The following is a 24187-nucleotide window of genomic DNA, read 5'->3' on the forward strand; positions in this document are numbered from 1 at the left end:
AGCTCCACTAAGAACAGGAATTCACAGTGAAGGGAAGCTTCACTTCTATGTCATTAGTGCTTCATACCAAAAGCACAAAGAGACAAACAGATCATACAGTGCAGAGCCTTTACAGGTTCTTTGTGAATTATTAATATTAATAAACTACTGTTCATTGCATGGTGTAAATAGTTTCTCAGAGAGAAACATTTTGTAAGTATACCAGCTAGAGCCGCCAGATGCAGGAAGTTAAAACTTAGGAAGTGTTATATTAGGCACATATTTGCATATCACTGGTCCAGGTTTTTATTCAAAATATTGTTTGTTAGATGAATTTTCACATTAAAAACAGTCATAATGCGCTGAAATGTTAGACGTCCCTGTGTTATACTGAAATTATGTATTAGATGTGGATAGTAGAGACTAGAACTGGGTGCCCTAGGAGGCCCAGCCTCAGAATAAGGTGTTACTCCACCTTCTGGCCTATAGCTATTTATGGACACCTTTGGGCCTGGACATGCTCTTGGTCAGTGTTCCCTCTAAGCTGAGTTAGTGTGAGCTAACTCACAGTTTTTGCCTCTGTGACAAGGGTGGCCAATGGTAGCTCTCCAGATGTTTTTTGCCTACAACTCCCACCAGCCCCAGCCAGCATGGCCAATGGCTGGGGCTGATGGGAGTTGTAGGGAAAAACATCTGGAGAGCTACCGTTGGCCACCACTCCCACCAGCCCCAGCCAGCATGGCCAATGGCTGGGGCTGATGGGAGTTGTAGGGAAAAACAGCTGGAGAGCTACCGTTGGCCACCCCTGCTCTGTGAGAATCTTCTACCCATGGATGAAGACTTCTGTTTCATCTGGCATTACTGGTAATCCCTCCTTCTTGCCCAATATATTCATTGTTGTTTTGATGTTTTGTATGTATATTTTAGCTTTGGTTCTAATTATGTGCTTTTTGTTGTTGGTTTTAATGGTTTGGAGGTATTTTAGGGTAATATATTATTTAAAATTAGTAATAAATAGATAATTGGATACATGCTGAATTGGAATTACTGCACTTTACAGCAGAATGGTGAGTAAGCTGTCCTTTGCTCAAAGTTTGCTTGCTGTGGATTGTTTTGGTGATGAATCTAAGATTTCTTGCAACATAGTTTGAAAGCTGCTGGAATGAATTCCCTTTCAACTGTACAGTCCTAGTAATTGTGGCCAGTAATCAAGGAACAGGTGCACAGCACAGTTTAACAAATCGTTTAATCCACTTTGGGTAAAGTCCTTAAGATGGTCTTTCTGACTACTGTGTATCAGACAAGCGGCAAGGTGGCTGTAAATGCATTCTTTCTTCTCTCTCTCAGCAGTCATGCCGAAAGAAACACTGTTTCTGTTCCCATCCCTCGCCTTGCCATGTGGCAGAAGGGTAGCACCATCTGCTTTACAACTTTTCTGCTAAGCTCTTAATGCATGGGGAGAGAAAAGTTTCCCCTTTTTCCTTTCTCTCTCTCTTTTTTTGTAGGGAATGCTGCTCTGCATTCAAGAAATCTGAAGTCACATTCCCACAGGACTTTAAATTACAGAGAATACTAGGGTGCCTTTTCCCCACTGAGTCACACATGTGGCTTGCAGTTTTTGCATCTTGTGCCAAACAGTGGAAGGAGCTGGTGAAGAGAGTCGTGCAGCTGGCAGTATTCTCAAACTCTGCTCAGAACAGAAATTTCTTGGCAGATAATATTCTGAGATCAAAAGTCTACTCTTGGACAGATGTCATGAATAATGTAGAATGGCTGTCCTTGGTAGGCAGTAAGAATCTGTTGATGTACTTAGGATGCTTGACCAGTTGGAAGGAACAATGTCCCAGAATGCAGTTTTTCTTCTGGGTAGAAATGGCAGGGTACAGAGTGTTCCTTGAATCCTCATATATGTGTTAACACATACAGTTTCTTACATGGGCCTAGAGAAGGTGATATCTGAAATCCCAAGATTTACATACTAAAATCTTCATATGGCAAAGAGTTGCAATAAATACAACTGCTGTTGCTCTTGCTGCTACTCTTTATTTAATGGCATTTCTGAAACTTAAAATAATCTCTGTCATTTTCCAGTACCCTCCAATAGTCCCAAATAACTACCACTTCACTTTGCCCAGCAATTTCCTCTCCATGTAACCCCCCCCCCCCAGGAACTACAACAAACCTTTTTGGAACTAAAGTACCCACCTGATGAAGTCAGGAAACAGATTAACAAAGCCAGAATGATACCAGAGGAAAACCTTTTACAAGACAGACCCCAAAATGGAACACCACTAGTGGTCACACAGAAGTCTCAACTGAAAACAGTTCAACTTATCATCAACAACTTACAACCTCTATTGGACAGTGACCGCTCTCTTTCAAAATTACTGAGGGGTAAACCTTTTCTTGCACACAGACAGCCACCTAATCTCAAACAACTCCTCACCCACAACAATACAACATCTCATCTGAGAATGGACACCAGTACTAGAGCTTGCAATAAACCCAACTACCAACTTTGCTGCCACATACACCCAGACAACACAATCACTGGACCTTAAAGCATTAACTATACTGGGGTAGAGAACAGTGGCTCTCCAGATGTTTTTTGCCTACAACTCCCATCAGCCACAGCCAGCATGGCCAATGGCTGGGGCTGATGGGAGTTGTAGGCAAAAAACATCTGGAGAGCCACTGTTCCCTATCCCTGAACTATACCATATCATGCTCATTCACTTGTTCATCTTCCAACATTATATATGCCATCAAATGCCAACAGTGCCCTTCGGTTCTCTACATAGGGCAAACAGGATAAATGAGACCTATGCCAAAGGATAAATGGACACAAATCTGACATCAGGAGTCACAGAACTGAGAAACCTGTGGGAAAACACTTTAACTTTCCAGAGCATTCAGTGCAAAGGAATTTCAAGAACAGAATGGAGAGAGAAATTACTGAATTACAAATTATTATGAAACTTGGAACAAACACGTCCCCAGGACTGAACAGGGATATTGGGTTTTTTTTGAAATCTCATTACGCATGCTAAACCCACTCTCACTGAGTATAGCTATACATCCACAGTATTCCAATGTATTTCTTTTAGAACAGTGTATCAGAATAATTATTTGTTCTCACATACTCAAATAAGGAATATTGGCTGTTTATCTCATTACATATACTTTACCCATCTTCACTATATTTTATTGTATTCTTTTTTTCTAATGACAAACTAGAATGATGTTTACATGTTAAAAAGTAAATTAGGTGGACAAGAACATCCCTATCCAATGTATTTGTCTTTTAGCTGTATTGACAAACTCAAATAAGGGATATTGGCTGTTTATCTCATTACATATACTAAACCCATTTTCCACTATATGTAATGTATTTTTCTTCTAATGGCAAACTATATGTGTGTTACATATTAAAAGGTAAATTAGTTGGATGGGAAAAACTTCTGGGAAAGAAATGCTCTCATTTTGGCCCAGACTTATAAACAATAGAGTTATTAGCAGACATTCTCACATTTTGACATGTTACTGTTTTATTGGCTTCTCACGCTCATGCTACCCATATCAGAGGTTTGCTCAATTTGTTAATTTTACTATTCTGTCATTGAATTTTAAGTTCGTACCATTTTGCATTCTCAACCACTGCTTACCAGTTATATATAGCTCTGCTCACTGTACCTGATTCTTCGTCTGAAGAAGTGTGCATGCACACACGAAAGCTTACATTCTGAATAAAACTCTGTTGGTCTTAAAGGTGCAACTTGACTCCTACTTTGTTCTACTGCTTCAGACCAAGATGGCTGCCCACTTGGATCTATCTACATTGTGGCAATTGTGAGCTTACAAATTTTGTGTTTGGGAAAGGATTGTTTATTTTGGCTTCTCTCTCTCTCTCTTTCCGCCCCCTCCCCGGGATGCATGTGTGCAAGCAGTCAGCCTTGCCTAGGGTGGTGCCAAACAGTATAGGTCCAGCCTGGCCAAAAGTCCCCAAGTATTTCCTGAGTTGGGCCTGGCATCTCTATTCTCTGCTGAGTGCAATGGTATGGCTGTATAGTTTTTAAAACATCTTTTTGTTACAGTCATATGTTGCATTTTAGATGTAACAAATACATCAGAAATGTACAACTAAAGATGTAATGTGTGAAGATGCTCCCAATTGTTAGCTCAAGGCTGGCTTTAAGTGCAAGATAAACTGTGGGCCCTGAGGTAGCTGTGTGACTTGGCTTTGACACTGCAGTCACATAAGTATCTTGTAGCTTTTCTTCATTTAGGAGACAAGAACCCATCATCTGTTGTAAATTGCAATATTATGTTTATTTTTAGGTTTTAGCTGTTTTCCCTCACATTGTGGGCAGTAAAGTCTTGTAGAGCCAAATCTTTTGAATTTGGTAGGGATGGCGTAGATGAAGGAAGTAAAACGAAGTTCCACTAAGATCATGTTCTGTGAATCAGATGAATCATGCTTTTTCTTTGCCCAGCATTGCTAATTATACCGGAACTATCTATACCAGGGGTGTCAAACATGTGGCTCGGGGACTGAATCAGGCCACCAGAGGTCTCCTATCAGGCCTCCAAGCTACTGGCTGTCATCTGCTTCCTTTTCCCTCTCTCTTGCGTCCTTCTGCATAAGAGCTTGCTTTGCAAAGCTTGCTCAGTCACACAGGAGTTACAGAGCAAAGCCTCTCTTTTCTCCATTGGCTGAGGTTCCTCCCTTTGGGAGGAAGGGGGGGAAAGGCAGAGCTTGTTTTGCCATGATTTCTCAATCATACAGTAGAGCTACTGAGCCAAGCCTCTCTTCCTTCTAATAGCTGAGGCTCCCCCTCCCCCAGTCTCCTGGGGAAGGAAGAAAACAGCCAGAGCTTCCTTTGCCCAGTTCCCTGGATCCCTTGGGAGAAATACAAAGAAAGCACCTTTACGATCAAGTGCTAATGTTTTAATTTTTTTTAAAAAAATATTTAATCATGTTTATCTGTGTCCTTTATAAAGTTTATATCCTGCTACGTAATCTTAAATAGGTACACACATGACCTGGCTCGACATGGCCCGCAACCCGACGTGACCCGTCCCAACAAGATCTCATTTATGTTAGATCCAGCCTTCATAACAAATGAGTTTGGCACCCCTGATCTATACCTTCTTCTACCTTTAAAAACTACTTAACTGTTGGACAAACTCTCATTAATTGACAAAGAAATTATCTAAATCGTGACCGATTTAATTCAAGGTCACCAGCTTGACAGCTGGACTCTGTGCTTTCAACATGGGCTGATGTTAAAGTGTTATGCAGTGAAATGCTTCCTGCTACTTCACACAGCTACTGAGTTGTTTGGGGGGTTGGCTGTTCTGCCTCAATCATTTAAAAAGATTGGAGGTAGCAGCTGTGCAGGCAAGTGAGTCCAGATTATTTTGGATAGGGTTTTGGAAAAGTAAACACCAAATTAAGACTTTCTCCCTTTCTTTGGTATAAGTATGCATGGAGACAGTTTGTACTTGGAACTTGTGAGAAGGCACATGTTGATATATAAATGTTGAGAATATAAAAATACATTAACACAATGACTCAGTTCCTTAGTTACATCTATATAATCCCTTGCTTTGCTAGTAATTAATTATCACCATCATAATGAGCTGTGGAGTCAGGACCCCAAGACTTATATAAGCCCCTCTTAAGTGCTAGATTTATAATGTGTTGCTCAGAGTTGTAATAATTCAAAGGGATCAAGACTGTGCTATGGTGCATAAAGTGGTATCATCCAAGTAAGCAAATGGGATGCTTCCATCCAGATTGGGAGATATTAATTTGTATGTCTTCAGTCTATGGAAGTAGAGGAAATGATTCTTTTACCACTTGGGAATATTGAGCAATAAACCACTATGAACATACAAAAAAGCAATTTATAGGAACACTATAAGTCTAGCTTTTCCTTCAAGCCCTTGGCTCTGTCGGATATTGGAATATTAAATTAGCTTCATTCATTTACTGAAGATTTTATTGAGCTCTTGCAGAACTATAGCAGTCTATCCCCTGCCAGCCTTTGTGAGCTCCATACAGTTCTGTACAAAATTTTGGGAGATGTGCAACCGTTTGCCATATTTTCACATGTCTGAAACTGGAGATCAAAAACAGTATGTGCTGTTCAGTAACTATGCATTGAGCTGCTCAAAAGGTTGACTTTTTAAAGTTGTGTGCCTTATTGCTTTGTTACTCTTCTGGTAGACATCTAGTTGGAAGGAAATGGAGCATATGCTTGGTGTATATGAGACTGCAGGTTCAGTCCTTGACATTTTCAATTAAGGGCTCCTGTGAAACAGCAAGCCTGTTTAGTTAATACTATGAAGGGGTTGTTGCTGCACATTAAGCTTCACAAACAACATTGTGTTCACAGAGACTAAAATCCTTAGGATTGTTTGCTCCCTCCCTCCCTTTTTGTGTGCCCATAGCCATACTGAAGACTTCTGTTTAGGAAGCTCGCTGCGTCAATGCTGAGGCTTTGAGGTCTGCGCATGTTTTGAAGAGACTGCTGGAGGAAGCTTCTCCCCCCTCACTTCCGGTTCCAGAAAGGAAGGAGGAGAAGCTTCCTCCAGCGGGTCTCTTCAAAAAACATGCAGACCTCGAAGCCGGTATGGTTCAGCATCATCGCGGTGAGTGCGGGGGGGAGGGCAGGGGGGAGGCGCGGGGGGCACCTGCCTGGGGTGCCATGTGCCCTTGGGCTGGCACTGGTTGTGACTGTATAATCCAGGCACCTTATCAGATTGAGGCTTGCTTCTTTTCCAGTAACTGAGATTTTAAACCAGGGTTAAACTGTCTTTCTGTCTGTCATGAAGATAGATTCAGTTGGGTAGCTGTGTTGGTCTGAAGCAACAGAACAAAGTTTGAGTCCAGTGACCTTTAAGACCAGCAATGTTTTATTCTGCTTTATTAAGCTTTTGTGTGCAAGCACACTTCTTCAGATACGATGAAACATAATTTCCTCAACAATTATATATAGGTAGTGTGGGGTTAGTTGCCAGGAAGGGCAGGTTAGAGTCAAGATGTATATGTAACTGGGTGATTATAAATGAGATTGGATTAAGGCAGTAAGATCTGTGAATAGCAGCAGTTGCATAAGTTGGAGCTTGTTTCCTTCCAACAGACTTGACTTAAACCTTGGTTTAGTGAATTAGCACCAGGGCTTTTTTTGTAGAAAAAGCCCAGCAGGAACCCATTTGCACATTAGGCCATACCCCTAACACCAAGCCAGCTGGAACTGCATTCCTGCTCAAACAAAAGCCTTGATTGATACTGCCAACACTGATATAAAAAGAGCTGGAATTCAGTCTCTTAGAGTAGTTTTACTTTCCTTTTCCAGTTCATATTGGCTCTTATTAGCAGCTATTTTCAATTCAGGATTTCTCCTTCTGAACATTCTGGTTATACTACAGTTTGGAGTTAGGCATGTAGCCTGTAGATCATCTTTGGGGTACTTAACAGTTTGAACATGAACTTCTAATGTACTTAAATTATGAATGCTGTGGGTTTAGGACTTTTGCTGGGTGGGCACAAGAAGCTACCCTAAAATGGCTTAACTATATAAATTCCAGAGGAGTAACTGTGTTAAGTGTATTGAGCAAAACAAAACAGAGTATCAGTGGCTCTGTAAATACCAACAACATTTATATTATATTTTCGTAATATGGTAAGCAAGGCAGATACACTGAAACAAAGGTTTAATCCTGGTATTTTGGAAGGAAACACTCTGTGTTTAATATTAGGGGTCCCAACCCTCCCGCCCTGGCGGGGGACCCCAGGATTTCCCCCCTCTTCCCCCGCTCCCCCCAAAAATGGAAGCGGGGGGAGAGGGGGGAAATGGCGAGCCGCCGCTGCTGCCCCCTCCCTGCCCAGTGAGGCTGTAGGCGGCGGGCCCGCCGGCGCCCAGCAGCAGGAGGAGGTGGCGGCGGCAGAGGAGCTGTCGGCCGAGGGTCTGGCCGGCGGCGTTGACGCAGCAGGAGCGCGGCAAGGAGGATGGGCGCGGCGGAGCCAGGCACGGCCCAGGGCGCTGAGGGAGTTCCGCAGCACAGCCCCGCTCTCCACGCACAGAGGCGCAGCAGAGGGGCAGAAGGAGTGCGGTGAGGAGGACGGGCACGGCGGAGGCGGCGGAGCCAGGCGCGGCCCAGGGCGGTGAGGGAGCTCTGCAGCACAGCCCCGCTTCTCCACGCGCGGCAGCGCTGGTGGCCGAGGAGGAGGCCCCGAGCCCCCGGGCCCACTCTCCATGCCCGCGCCACCTGCTTCACCCAGGCCTTCAGCCTCAGGCAGCCGCCGAGGGGCTGGGAGAACGAGCAGGAGGAGGAGGGAGGGACAGTGCGGCTGCGGCGCGGGAACCTCCGGCGCTTGTCACAGCCTAGATATTGGCTCCACCCCTAACATCTCCTGGCTCCACCCCCAAAGTCTCCTGGCTCCACCCCCAAAGTCCCCAGCTATTTCTTCCATTGGACTTGGCAACCCTATTTAATATTTTTATTGAAGTTTTCAAGTATCTACATATAAAAATCAAGAAAAATTGAAAGGAAAATTATAGAAACAGTAAAAACAAAAATGGAAAAAAAAAAGGAAAATAAAGTAGAGAAACATATCTTTACAGTTTAAATTAATCCAAAAAATATCTTGGCATCAAAGCAAAATACAGCCACTTAATGCTACAGTCCAGTTTATTCATCTTAATTATAATCTTTCACCCAACCTTTTCCCTCTGTACTTTATAAACTTAATTACAATTTCCAGCTTGTGCAGATGCCACCATACCTCATACATTGATATAAGGTAAATTATTGTTTTTCTTTCCATTGTACCTGAGAGAATCAGCTCTGACTTATAAAAGATCATACTGGAATAAATGCTGTTAGTCTTTAATATGCCACTGGACTACTGTTTTGTTTAACTGTGAAAGAAACTGAAAGGCACATATTCTAACTAGGCATGGGCACAAAATGAACCACAAATCGCAATTTGTGCTCAAAATGGGCTGATTCATGGTTCGTTCCAAAGCGGTTTGTTTGATCACATCATGCCTGACTTGGAAAAGAACTGGCTGTTTTCCTAGGTGGTTCATTTGGGTCATTTTTGGTTCATTTTTCTATACAGCCTGGTAGGTAGAGGAGAACCTGCTGAAGAGTTTGATGCCAGTTTGGCATCTCCAGCCCATTGGGCAGCCGTTCTACCACCTCCCAAACTAGCAAACCACTTAGCAGCACCTGCTTTGGGAGGCTGTAACTTGGTCCCCCAAAATTCAGTTCTCACCAAACTTGGAGAGCTGGTAGAAAATGCACAGAAATACCAAACTGCAGGTTTGTAGTTACACATGAGATTTTTCGTTCTCTCATTTCATTACATTTTATTGTCATTATTAGGACTGACATGGACATGAAAGTAGCACACTTAGGATTTACGTTCAAGTGTTTGTAAAATAAACTACCTGTTGATTATAACATTTACAGTTGTGAAAGCTCAGTTGGCAGAAACACATTTGTAGGAAGCTTTGTTAACAGAGCTTTTTCCATTGGCTTTCTTACTGTGGGTCTAAACCTCTTTGAGAGGTCTTAAGAGGTCCTTTTTTTACCAGGTCCTAAGGTGCAGCCCCTTCCATCTTTCTAGATGACTGGGGAAGGCAATGGCAAACCACCCCATAAAAAAGTCTGCCGTGAAAACGTTGTGAAAGCAACGTCACCCCAGAGTCGAAAACGACTGGTGCTTGCACAGGGGACTACCTTTTTTTAAGGTGCAGCCAGTTGGAAATTTCCAGTGAGATACATGAAAGAGAGGCCTGTGGGACACAGAAAAAAACTTGATACTCCAGAACCAGAAACAGTAGTAAAAAACAAAAACAAAACAGTTGCAGCAACGGACACCAAAATTTAAGTTAACTGCTAAACTAACTGTCCAGAGGAGCAGAAGAAAGGAAATAAAAAAGCAAGAAGGGGCCAAGGTTTGAAGACTGGAAGCACAAGACTTGTTTGTTTGTTTGTTTATGTTATATTTATATTCCGCCCATTCTATGCAGACTAGGGTTGCCAAGTCCAATTCAAGAAATATCTGGGGACTTTGGGGGTGGATCCAGGATACTTTGGGGGCGGAGCCAGGAGACATTAGGGGTGGAGCCAAGATCAAGGCTGTGACAAGCATAATTGAACTCCAAAGGGAGTTCTGGCCATCATATTTAAAGGGACGGCACACCTTTTCAATTCCTTCCTTACATAGGAAATAATGAAGGATAGGGGCACCTTCTTTTGGGGCTCATAGAATTGGACCCCCTGGGCCAATCTTTTTGAAACTTGGAGGGTATTTTGGGGAGAGGCACTAGATGCTATATTGAAAATTTGGTGCCTCTACCCCAAACAGCAGCCCCCCCAGAGCCCCAGATACCCGTGAATCAATTCTCCATGATTTTCTATGGGAATAAACCGGGGGATCCCCTGCCCCCACCTGGGGATTGGCAACCCTAATGCAGCTAACAGCATAAAATACACAATAAACAATAAGCAATATTAAAATAATAAAACAATCAAATAAATTGCATATAATATTTTCCTTTTCCAGACCCTAGGCAGTTAGTAGTAAAGCGCGATAGATCCAGATGTGGTGGCAGCCCTTTTCCATTAGATGTTATATGCCATCTGATTGTTCAGTCTTATAGGCCCTGTGGAACTGCAATAAGTCCCGCAGGGCACTGATGGCTTCTGGGCGGGTGTTCCAAAGTATTGGGGCCACAACCGAGAAGGCTCTTGCTCTGGTGAAATTAAGCCTAGCCTCTTTTAGCCCAGGGACAGCCAAAAGATTTTGAGAGTTTGATCACAGTGCTCTCTGGGGAGCATGTGGGGCAAGGCTGTCCTGCAGATAGGTAGGTCCTAGGCCATATAGGGCTTTGAAGGTTAATATCAGGACCTTGAAATGGATTCAGTATGCAACATGTTCTGGAGTATGTAACCAGTTCATGTCTCGGGTGATCCTGTACTAAAGTTTATATTTCTGTCAGAATCATCATTGGCCAGAGGATGTTAGTGGAAATGTGCAGGCAGGCTGAAAACAGGAAAAAAAAGACTTCTCAAGAGTCAGTTTGCTGTAGTGGTTAAGTGTACAGACTGTCAATCTGGGAGAAGAGGGTTTCATTCCCCACTCCTTCACATGCACCTGCTGATGTGACCTTGAGTCAGTCACAAGTTCTTGCAGAGCTGTTCCTCTCCAGAGCAGTTTCTGTCAGAACTCTCTTGGCTCCACCTACCTCACAGGGTGTCTCTTGGGGAAAGGGGAAAGGAAAGGAGATTGTAAGCCGTTCTGAGACTCCTTCAGGTAGTGAAGGGCAGTGTATAAATCCAATTTCTTCTCCTCCTCCTGTTGTCTGTATGGGGTTAAAGAGCCATCTGCTTCTGTTGATTATATAGGTTTGATTACTGACCCAGTGCAGTGCTGACAGTCTATATTACAATGATCTTACTACAGAAATAATGTATCTGTTTATCCCACACTTTCACTGAGGGGCTCAGGGTGACATACAGAGTTCTTCCTTCCATGATTCCCCCTAACAGCTATGACGAATAGGACTGAGAACAATGTGACTGGGGCCTAAGGTCCCACAATGTCCTTCATAGCAGTGTAGTGTTAATCTAGGTCTCCCGGATCCTAGTCTGGCATTTCACCACACTGGCTGTCTAGCACACATAGATTTACAGAATCTGGGAATTTCTAATGTCTATATGATGGATTGGCAGATATGACCTTTTGATTTTAAGTTCTTGAAGAGATGTAGACAAAAGTTTGAGTTACTGAGGCAGCTGCTGCAGTGTTGCTGGTTGTGATCATTTATATTTAGTAACTAAGGGGTTCTGCACTACGGTGTTAGGACTTCTCACTGAGTTGTTCAGTTTAGCACTGAGTGGGGTAGCAAAGTAAGATGTTCCTTGCGTAGCTATCAAGAATATGAGCAGGGGTCATTTTGTAGAAAAATAGGTGGTGGAGGTCATCCAGGGATTGTTATGCAGCTGCACATACTATTCAATGGGCAAGGAGGTGGAACTCTCAGAAGAAGGAGGTAGACCTCTCAGAAAGGTTCAGGAGCTATGCTCCTGTGAGCTCCCACTGAATCTGAGGCCTGAGTATGAGTCAGAAGATGTGTTGGGGAGGGGGGGGGGCTGCCAGAAACTCTGAAACTGTATCTCCGGAAAACTCTGAATAGGTTGTTAATTGAATGAAAAATGTTATGCAGAAAGGTTAATCGGGATATCTTGTTACACAATTGACTCTTCTGTGCTTCTGTATTGAATCTTGTACATCCACTAGGCATGTTCAATGCCTTGACCTTAGGAGGAGGGAGGCAGGGATTTTCAGTAGATTAATGGCTTTACCTTATCACTGTTTGCTTCTTCCTCTATTCATTTTTCATCACTTCCAGCTTGCCATTGCTCTAAGATAGCTGTAGTTGATGAACTCTGGAGGCCTTTTTGACAGAAGAATCTCAGCTCATTGTAAATTTCAGGCCTTGAGTTCCCCCAATTTATGGAAAATATGCCCTGTGGACAAAGCAGAAGAAAAAGCTTCTGTTGTAGGTGGCTCAGTGGTTCTCTTTATATTTTCTTCACTGGACATTGTGCTATAATGTTTTTCTTATTGTGCTTTTGGATAATACTCAGCACATTAATGTAATTTCAAACACGGAGCACCTGCCATTTTCATGTATTTTAATTAAGCAACACACATTCATTCACAGGCCCAAGTGAGACTTCCAGTATGACGGGCTAGAAAGAAGATAATCTGTAGACAAATTAATCCCACAAAGAAGCAGCCCTCCTGGAGAAAACTGGTCTGAGCATGGAAGTACTTAATATTTTTGATATTATTCCTGAAGCCAAACAAATTACTAAGACATCTGCATTCAAATTTCATTGAGGACTGAGATTATTTGTTTACACAATATCACACTGGGCTGTATTAACAGTCAGGGCTGCATCTTAATGACAGCTAAGAATAAAGCAGCACAAAATTGGAGGGTCACTTAGCCCTGACCTGAATAGCCCAGGCAAACCCAATCTTGGAAGCTAAGCAGGGTCGACTCTGGCAAGTACTTGGATGAGAGACCTCCATGGAATATCAGAGCTGGAGGCTGGGGCAGGCTTTATTCAGCCACCTTTCTAAAAATCCTCTATGCCCCCAGTAGGGGTCAGTCATGAGAAGTTGCCATGACTTCCAGGTGCAAACCTACACTCACACGCACACATATACACACACTTATAAAAATATAAAAATGCAAGAAAAAATAAAGACTGACTTTGCCAGTTGTTGCAGGACTCAGACCTGTTCAGCTCAATATTTATAGAATGCCAGTCTAGGTATGCACAGTATAATAACTAGATTTAATAACTAGGCTGCATATTTTTATGCACTTCTTACAGTGCTTTGTAATGAAAATCTCCAAACTGTTTCCTTTTGAATCTCATTTTACTTTGTTTGTCTATTATCCTTTTCCCATGCTGTCAACCTTTGGACTGCTCATCTCCTCTGAGAATGAAAATTCTGTTGGTATTAATGGAAATCTTCACCCATAGATTGATGGGTGTGTGTACAAAAGATTTGTACCATTATTTTCATTTATTCTTTTACAAAGTTGTCACCAAGTACATGGTTGTAAAAGAGCTGCTGTTAAAAAGTGGAAGAACAATGTGCTTATTATCTCTAAGACTTTTTATCAAATTCTTTTTAGGACTTCGGTGCTATATATTTTAAATCTCAGGGTTTTATGTGGGATCTTCATCTCCATAGACCAAAAGGCTCATGAAAAAATCCCAAGTTAATTTTTTTCAAGATGTGAAAAAGGGAAAAAAGAATTAAGAAAGCTTTACTTATTTTGTCATCTGTACTTTCTTCAAGTGGTGGTAAGAGGAGTAATGCAGGTGTAATGACATGTGGATCAATAAGAAATTACTGGTAGTATAAATTTAAATGGAAAGGAAGACAATCAAAATGCAGAGTGCCTTGGAGGAAAGAATGAAGTTATATAGCTGATGTTTGCTAAAAATTCACAACAGGTTATCTCTAAGAAAGAAGAAAAAATTGGGGGTTCTTCCCCTGAAACTATCCTTTTCCCAACTCTTCCACTGTTTCAAATATTGGCTTTTCAAGGATTTCTGGATGAACCTATCCCTCCCTCTAAGAAATGATTTGTGGTAATTCCTTGCATTCCTTTTCAGGTATCATGAAGTTAGGGTGCTGCAGCAGTAAACAATGGGATTCTGGGCAGGGTTTGGAGAAAGTCAGTAATTGTAACATGGCGTTTTCAAGTTGCTAGTGAAGCTGTGCTGACCTGGTAAATGAATATATACTGTGTGTGTGTGTGTGTGTATATATATATATATATATATATATATATATATATATATATATATATATATATATATATATATATATATATATATATATATATATATATATATATATATATATATGTTCTTCCTGTCATTTTAAATATGAAATGGTAATACTTAATCGTATCCATACCACTTTTCCTTCATGGCAGTGCTTCCAGGGCTAGACCTGGATCCTGTGCTGTAAGTGTACTATAGCTAGGGCTGCCAAGTTCCCACTGGGGGTGGGGGATCCCCTGGTTTGGCCACTGCAATGACATCACCTGGAAGTGACGTATCATGCTGTGCATGCTGTGCAGGGATGCTCTAGGAAATTGCGGGAAACTCTGTGGTTTTTCATGGGGATGCTCTAGCAATTTGGGGGAAACTTTGGTACCATAGAGCCTTCCCCCAAATAGCTAGAGCATTCCCGCATGAAACCAGAGTTTTTCAGCAGTTTTCTAGAGCATCCCTGCACGATGTGCCTGGTGCAGTATGTCACTTCCAGGTGATGTTATTGTGTCGAGTGTGCTGTGCACACGCAAAAAAAGTCCCCTGCTTTGGCAGTCAGTGGGGGCTTGGCAACCCTAACTATAGCAATCATGTAGCTCCTAGGTTGTCTTGTCCATACAGAAAAATCCAGTTGTGAATGTCTGCTGTAGAACAATAAAGGTGCAATATTGAATGACAGGTAGATTAATTCCTACTTAGAATTGTATCATGCTCCTTGAAACTGAAATGAATAACTGTACCTGATGGGTTTTGTACTTGTGCTCCATGTTTCTTTATGTCTTCCTTTCCCTCCAATTTGGATTTCTAATATCCTCTTGTTCATGCCCATATTGGAATATGTGTGTCAGAATTACTTGGCTGATGGCTGATATTTGAATTGTTTCCTCTTGAGAACAGATTACCTCCCAACCAGGCATGAGCTAGGTGTAGTGGTCAGCTGTGAGTGATTCCATATGGATTAAGCATTTACTTCAGTGTTAGCAACCTGTGTTTGGTACACCAAAAATTTATACGAAATAAATATAAAATATATTTCATAAAATATATTTCAAGGAGTTCCTTTGGGTAGATGGTACATTCATACCAATTGACAGAAATCGTGTGTTGTGAAACTAGAATGGGAGGTAGGTAAGTAAGATTATAGTTGTAAGCAGGCCTTGAATTCAGCAGGAGCTCACAGGAGCACAGCTCCTGAACCTTTCTAAGGATTTTCCCTCTCCACCTACCCTGTCCATTGAATAGTAGATGCAGCTGCATAACAATCCCTGGATTAGGAGAGCAGCCAGCCAGCCAACCACCAGGAGCTTTGTCACACCCCCAGCAGCCCTCATTAACCCCTGGAGAAGCCCACACCACCCTTTCATCACTTCTGATGTGATTTTGGGCGGTGGGTGGCTTGCTCGCCTTTTGATGGGGAGGGGGGGGGTGGCCAAGGAGAGCCCTAGGTGAGCAAGGCCTGCTTGGGCTGGCTGGATCTCTAGCCAGCCCAAGCAGGCCTCGCTTGCTTGGAGCTCTCCTTTCTTGCATCAGGTTGTTTTTGGCTGGTGGGGGAATGGCATATGCTAATGAGTTATGCTAATGAGCTCCATAGGGTTGCCAAGTCCAATTTAAGAAATATCTGGGGATTTTGGGGGTGCAGCCAGGAGACTTTGGGGGTGGAGCCAGGAGACATTGGGAGCAGAGTCAAGAGCAAGGGTGTGACAAGCATAATTGAACTTCAAGGGAGTTCTGGCCATCACATTTAAAGGGACTGCACAAATTTTTAAATGCTTTCCTTCCATAGGAAATAATGAAGGCTAGGGGCACCTTTTGGGGGGGCTCATAGAATTGGATCCCCTGCTCCAATCTTTTTGAAACTTGGGAGGTATTTTGGGGAGAGGCACTAGATGCTATATTGAAAATTTGGTGCATCTATCTCAAAAAACAGCCCCCCCCAGAGCCCCTGATACCCGCGGATCAATTCCCCATAATTCCCTATGGGAATCATTTATGGAGGGGCATGATGGCTCTGGGGGCGGGGCTTCCCCCGCCGGCCAGCTGGCTGGGGGAGGGGGGAAGCCTGTAAAACTGGGGGATCCCCCTCTGGGACCTGGGGATTGGGAAGCCTAGAGCTCCACCACCTATTTTTCTACAAAACAACCCCTGGTTTTAGGTGATCCACAACAGGGGATGATGGAGGTAGGCATAGTGTGCAATTTGAGAAAAGCTGAATCTTCTGAAAATCCTTCTTCTAGATTCTTATGAATGATATGAGATGGGAACCATGTCCATTTTAATGTCATGTCATCTTAGAAAGATGTAGTACTAGTTAGCTCTACAGTTAGCCACATTCAGAGAGAGCGAGTCTTCTCTTCAGTTGCCTTGCCCCGAAGAGGAGAATCCCTTGTGTTGAGATCTAGGGCAAGAGGAGGAAAAGCTAGACTGGAACAGGTATTTCGCACATGAAGGAAAAATCTAGAAGAGAAACCAGCTATGAAGCTGGCAACCCAGTTGAGGAATGAAGTTCCAAGAACCAAAGGGGGAATGACATGTTTGTGTAATTATACAAACTTAATCAGGAGCTTACATGAGGGAAAACTATAGTGATTGAGTTAAAGTCAATCATGTTACTAATAAACTCTGCCAGTGTGGTACAGTTTTCTTTCCAGGTGTTGTTCTTATCTCTGATGGCCCCTGATCATATGAGGATTTAAAGATAGGTACCAGCACCTTTAACCAGATCCAATTCTCAGTAGGCAGCCTGTGCAGTTCCCACAGTATGGGATAAATGCGTGTTCACACAGATGACAAAGTCAACACTCATGGCTGCCACGTTTTGTGGTAGTGTAGCTGAATGTGTTCTATATAACTTCAAATTAACAGTGTGGTGGAATAATTTGAAAATTTTTGAACCAGTAAGTATGTATTGAACAGCATTAATGTGACCCCCCCCCCCCAATTGTTCAGCAGTTGGAAGCTTTATCTCATTTTACGTTAATGAGTCCATATGTAAAGAGGAGGGAGGGGAGGCAGAAGGGGGGCATTAATAAATCTTGTATTTTCCAAAAAGAGGAAGTGATTATGTACAAGAGAACTAACCCCCTCCAAAACTTCACTTTCAACCATCATGCTGCCTATTTTCAGTGAATTTTTCAATGAATTTAAATGCTAGCTGAATGGAGACTGGGGCATTCCCCTGAGTTAAGATGGGAGCACAGCATAGGATGCAGTAGTTATGAAGGTCCTGCTGTGGAGTTTCTGTATTGCTGATACAACACACACACCTAGGTTGTATACAAGTTACAAGGTTGACACCAGCCCCCAAATGTTATTTTACAATTTGTGTTTTAGGAACAATAAAAAAGGAGAGAGACAAGGAAGACAAAAAACAAATACTGTGCATAATTATTTTTCCTAGACTGGGTTTTCCAGAGTACTTGTGTACATGCCATGAACAATTGGAACAGAGCTGGCTCTTTCAAGTCATCATACTATATGTAATAAAACTGCTTCTTGGTGTCTGTTCAGATGAAATTTGTTTTGGCTGACAAATAAGGCACTATTGAGTAGAAAGGGGCATTTTTCCTTAGTGTGTTGCTAATAATGTTACAGATTTGATCTGACATATCTTACACTGTTTTTAAAAATATTTTTCAAATGCATACTGATTCAAAGCAAACATAACAAAAAATAAGTAGACAGCTCATAAAAAAAATATCCAAAGCAAGCATTAAAACAGTTACAGAAACCAATTAAAAACCTGGATGTTTGTGTATTTATGGCTGTCATCACACAAACTAAATCATGCGTTTTCAATCCACTTTCAGTGTACTTTCTAACTGGATTTTGGCAGTTCACACAGTAAAATCCAGTTGGAAAGTGGATTGAAAGTCCATTATTTAGTGTGTGTGATTGCAGCCTTAGTGTCAGAACACTGGAGCTCTATGACAGGGGCTTGTGATTAGTACATTGATTTACTATTCCAAGGCAAAGTCAGTAGAACTATAGAAGCTCTGGTTGAAGAAAAGCACCATGCAAGTATTCAAAATCACTGAATGAAATCGATTGTTGGTAGGTAGACAAAACACTCCTTTGCACAAAACATAATAAATGTATGGAACTTGCTTTAACAGTATGTGGTGATGACTTTAAATAGGACTAGATTAATTCTTTGAGACTTTCAAAGCCATTATGTTTAAATTGAATTTCCATGCTCAGACACTATACCTCAGACTACCAGATGCTGTGAGAATGCAGTACAAGAGGGATGTTGCCTCTATTATCTGCTTGTAACTTTAATAAGTGTCTAGTATATGGGTCAGTAAGTAGAATGTAGGACTAGATGGACCTTTGGTCTAATTCAACAGGACAGTTCTTATGCTTTTAAGAAAACTGAGGAAGTGTGACAGGTCCAAGGTCACCCAGTAACTTCATGGCTGAGTGAATATTGAAATATGGGTTCCCCCAGTCTACTGCTATCATTACAGGCCGTGGGTTCACTAAGTATTTATGTGTAGACTGTGAAAGATAGTGCTTGTAAATGTTCATCTGTGTTAACAGAGTAAAAAAAAATGAATGGAACAGGTGCCAGTGTTACTAGAAATGGTCCTGTCTTGATGTTGGGGATATTAGCTATGAGACCGGGGGAGGGGTGGGGTTGCACACCTTTGTTTATGGAGGTTGGGTTTAGCAAGAACTCTAGATTTGAAATGGATTTAAAAGTTTTTACTGGAAAATATGATGACTTACAATCACACCCAAGCAATCAAAATATACACACAGTCATGAACTAAGAAAATAAGGAATGAAAAATAGAGACCTTTAGGGATGCTAGGACCTTTCCAGATATGCAGATGTCTCTGTATAAGAAAATGGCAAGAGGGTCATGCACGGCCAGTATGTCACATCAAGGAGGCCCATAACTAGCGTCATGGGGGTGTACTCTTGAGTAGGTGGCTTCAGAGTGCACATGGGATGTGGTTTGCTCTCAGGTTTTATACTGTTTTGAGGGGGTGGTCTCGCCTCTTGGAATGTAATGACTGATAATGTTCATGGATGGATTTTCCAGGGCTGATTGAATAGGTTCCCAGGTTTACACAAAGACCTTTTCTGCACTGTTCTGTTTGCTTCTCGTGTGCTGCGGGTCTATTTTCCCCCAGATCAAATTTGTTTCTGCTCTATTGCCTCAACTTTGGTGTGTTGTCTGGAGCAAATGGTTCCGCATTGACTAATCCATCTCAAATTTTGCTCCTTTCCCCCTTTTTCCGGGCATCTGACTCCACCCCTCTCTCTTTGTTTTTTTTGGTTGCATGCGTGGTTACATTATAGCGTAACCAATAGGTGCTTCGATCTCTGTCTGCATTCTGATTGATCATCAGTATTTGGCCACCACTGCTTGAATTGGGGCCTGCTAATAGCAGGCTGTACTCTGTGATGGACACGGGACAATTTGTTCCTGGGGACCCAAGTATCATCGTGCAGGCCATGAATGTGCCAGCCATTATTATTGGGAATGGAACATACTCTTTGAAGTGCTGGTTGATGACTCCCTATAGGTATCCCAGAACCGCGATTCAGCGGAACTACAATCGCAAACTATGCAGGGCAAAAAATGTTATGGAACGTGCATTTGGTAAATTAAAGGCAAGTGAGTAATATTCCATAATTCCATAGGGATGAAAACCTTCAACTTGCTGATCAATCCATGCTGCAAAACTTACATTTAGAAAAAAATTAGCCCTTTCAGCAATACAGTTTGAGATGTCAGGTGGGCCATCCACAACTGTAAGGGGAAAGTATTGATAAGAGCTATGTATGCATTGGTTCACGTACAGGATGCTGGTAGCTCCCAAAGTTTATTTACTTCACAAAATGTTAATCAGCTTAGAGGTGTGCTTGGAACGGTAATTACAAACTTAATTAACCAACAAATTTAAATGGCGCTGAATGCACACAAAGCTATGGGATAGACCATTTCCATTCTGTCCACTAATCCCTTTTGGGGTGTGTGTGTGTGCAAATTATTCCTCAACATTCCATGGATGTGGCAGCTCAGCATAGCATTAAAAAACTGATGCCTTTTGATACACCTCACAAACTCCAGTTAGTGCTCCATATAAGAAATGCTTTTTAGTCAGGTCAGGGGGAGTAGGCAACATGAGCATTGTGGAGCTATACTCAAATGAGTTCCTGATAAAGAATGAGCAGTACTGCTATCGAGCACTTATTTCGGACAATGCACTCGCCGATATTTGAGTTTTATATAAAAATTTCCCAACCACCACACCAAGGGGAATCATATCTTAGCCAGTCAAGTTCTGTGTGCGGCCAAAGACGTCACCGACTCATCATTGCAGTGTATGATAACCATGCAGTGGAAATAAAAGTTGTCTGTTTTCACTCCCAGACCCTTGTGATGCCCCGTGCACTAAAAAAATGTGCAGTCACCAATGGATGATGTCAGTTTGTGCCCAGTGAGACACACAGAGGCGAATTACAACTCCTTTATTTAAGAACTGACAAATCCATCTTCCCCATGATGTGTGGCCACAGTCATTAATGTGAAATATTGGTAAAGAGTTTAGGTCGCTGCTAAACTCAGACAGGGCAGGGGGATATATTCAAAGGGTGATTACAAAATGAACTCTTGTAACTCCCCTATCACTACAAGAACATCAATGTGTGGCTTGGGGTGGGGGGAGAGGTTCTACGAGGTCCACATCTTTGTGTGGCACATCAGGAGAACTGTGCTTCTTCTGAGTACTTCTTCTCCTCCACCCCTAAATTCAGCTACCCCTCCATGCCAAGAACCCCATGTTGTGCAGCAGCCATCACCATCACAGGAGGCAGAGGGGACAGGACCGCCGCCTTCTGAAAAACAGACTGTGGAGGAGGAAGAGGAGGATGTCAGCGTGGCAGAGCCAGCAGAGGGTATGCCTGAAACAGGTACTGTGGAGTGAATTGCAGCAAGAACACATTAACATGTCTAAACATACAGTACGGTTTATAGAAATGCTTTGCACCGCACTGCGTCACATTGCATGTAAACCTTCCGCTCGGCTCTTTACTCTTTGTACAAAGAGGACACTGGTGGTCATGATCAGCTGGCAGTTCGGGCATTGCCTGCCAGGTCCAGACCAGAGAATGCCCTAGAAAGAGTGGAGAGGCTAGAGCACTCTTCCAGGGCCATGATGCACTGTGCAGGTCCACAAGTGAGTCAATGAGCGTATATGTGGGTGAACTATGAACATTGTGTGCTGGTATTTATCCAAGGAATTATTTTCTTTGCAGTAAAGACCCTGACTAAAAGGGTGGATAGTCTGGAGATGAGCCTGAGAGCGACTAAGAGGAAGTTGAGGGTGCTGAAGGCAAAGGTTGCTACAATGAGGGCTGAGGGTGGCCCAACTGTTGACAATTGAAGTGTTTCTGTAGATGGATTAAGAGTTTCTAAGCAGAGGGTTGTTGCTTTCATTTTTGGATGTATGTTTTGTCAATAAATAGGCCATATTGTTTGGTATAAAGTTTAATTGATTAAAATGCTGTTTTATAACAATTATTATGACTCCATGGAATCCACAAACACTTTCCTCATTGTCCCAATCTAACTTAAACATGACAAAACAGAACAAAGGTCTGAAAAAGGATCATGGCCATGAGCAGAGAGCATTGCACTTGATAAGGAGGCATAATTTCAGGATGTGCTCCGCTTTTACCTATGGCTCGAAGAATAAACATTTGGCGGCAACACACACACGCTTGCCATCCTTACCCAATTCTGATTGATCATGGCTAATACTTCTAGAGGAGCCAAGCAAGCTTTGACTGCTTGATTGTTGTTCATCAGCACCTTGCTTTTTCTGCACTCGGACACATGATTGTGTGCGGTTTTGATGCTTCTTGCAACGTTTTCCCTGTGCTGGGACAGTGGCATCTCCAGCTGCGATTGAAGGCAGCTTTGGAGTTTAATGGGGCACTATTGAGTCCACCATACCTGAGAAAACATCCTTCAACTACAACATGGCGTCCACGGCTGCCTTCATCACAACAACATTCTGCTGAAGTGTCTCATAATGTTCCTGTCTTGTCTGTCATTCTCTGCCTCTTCCCTCATCATGCTGATTTTCTGCTGCTCGAGCTCCACCAACTCGTCCAGGTGTTGTATCACTTCCTCCTGTTCAGCCCTCCCTTGCTCAATCATCTTCTTGGCCACAGAATTCCGAAGGGCCACACGTCGTTGCCTCTTCTTCATCGCTAACAGTCGTTGTTCAGTTGACTGTTCTCATAAAGAAATGGCGTTCCTGTCACCCTGTAATGTCCCTGTTTGGTGGTATAGGTAATGATGAACGGTTTGAAGGCAAAAACACATGAATTAACATAGTTACATTAATTGGTATTTCATAAGCAGCCACCAGCGCTAACTGGAAGACATGGCTGCGACTGCAGCAAAATAACGAACCAGATAAACATGTGGCAGACAACAGTACTTTGCGAGTAATGTCCGCTTAAGTATTTGAGCAATTCAAATTAAATGATCAGCTAGGTGTTTACCTGTAGCCTCCTCTGGAAGCTGCGTGTTTGGCACAAGTACTTCCCCATCCGATGACGCACCATCATCACTGTCTTCCATTGTTAAATGTGCACCTGTGAGGGGCAGGGACACACAGCACACATTCCACAAATATTCCCTATTCAGCTTGTGGTGGCTATAACTGGAGAAGACATTGTGGAGTTGGAATGTGACTTAGGGGACATTTGCCCTTACCTGTGCAAGAGGATTCCCCTGCACTTGAATGTCCCTCTCCTCGTCGATCCATGGGTTGCTGGCTCTCAACTGTTTCATGTTGACTTGGAGCTGCCTCTATTGCACTTTTGTTCACACGCTTCACGTACTTGCCTTTCAGGCTTGCATTGAGTTGTGGGGTCTGAGCGCTGGCGTCACCTTGAAGAAGCCGATCATGTTGAGAGAAGTACTTGCATGAAATAAGAGAGCGCCCAGACTGCTTGTTGTGGCTAACAACCCTATGGTAGTCTTGACGTAGACCCTTGGTTTTCATTCTGCACTCCAATGCTGAGCGCGTAAAACCCAAGGCGTGCATCTGCCTCGAAATCCTCTCATAAACATCAATGTTGCAGTGGTATTTCAGCAATGTCGCCTGCACGGTCTCCTCTCCCCATATTGCTAGTAGAGCCAATGTCTCCTGCTCACGCCAAGAGGTGCCTCTCATTCCATACCCAGACTCTGAGGATGACACCTGACAATGGCTGGAGGCAAAGCTTCCTTGCGAAGACTGTGATTGCGAGGACATACTGCAAATAGCTCTTGGATTTTTTGATGTGAATGCAGCTAGCAGAAAATGGCCACCTCAACTGCTCTCTGCTGTGGCAATTTTTTAAAATGTTCTACTTCCCTTTTCTTCTTCCCAACAAACCGGAAATCCCATTTACATTTTCCCGCCACCAAAAAGTGTCATCTCTCATTGGTCAGCCACAATTACACAGATGGTGACCCAGCTGAAGCAGCCAATGGACGATTTCATGTAACTACGCAATTACATACTTGCATCAGGCATCAGCTAAGGGTTGTGAGAACAAAGGAGGAAAGAGATGCCATGATTGCTAATGAAATGGTGGGCACAGAATGCAGGGAAATGTTTACAAAGCACAACACACCAAAATTTACAAAGCCCAATAAAAAGGCAGAATTTTGAGGGTTAAACAAGAAGCTGGACAGCAACGTGTGTGCTCCATGCACGGTTGGATGAGTCAAAACATTGAAATACGTAAGATTAAAATTATTTTAAAATTTTCCCAGGCCGATGCAGAGGCTCAGCGGCCATGA

The 24187-nt window shown here is 42.7% G+C and overlaps 1 protein-coding gene across 1 annotated transcript in view; it reads left to right on the top strand.

The window, feature by feature from the left end:
• Positions 1-24187, top strand: part of GALNT18 (polypeptide N-acetylgalactosaminyltransferase 18) — a 555510-nt gene that overhangs the window by 30678 nt on the left and 500645 nt on the right. The window lies entirely within an intron of this gene.

The sequence above is a fragment of the Heteronotia binoei genome, chromosome 21 (genome assembly GCF_032191835.1).
Source record: "Heteronotia binoei isolate CCM8104 ecotype False Entrance Well chromosome 21, APGP_CSIRO_Hbin_v1, whole genome shotgun sequence".
Classification (NCBI taxonomy): domain Eukaryota; kingdom Metazoa; phylum Chordata; class Lepidosauria; order Squamata; family Gekkonidae; genus Heteronotia; species Heteronotia binoei.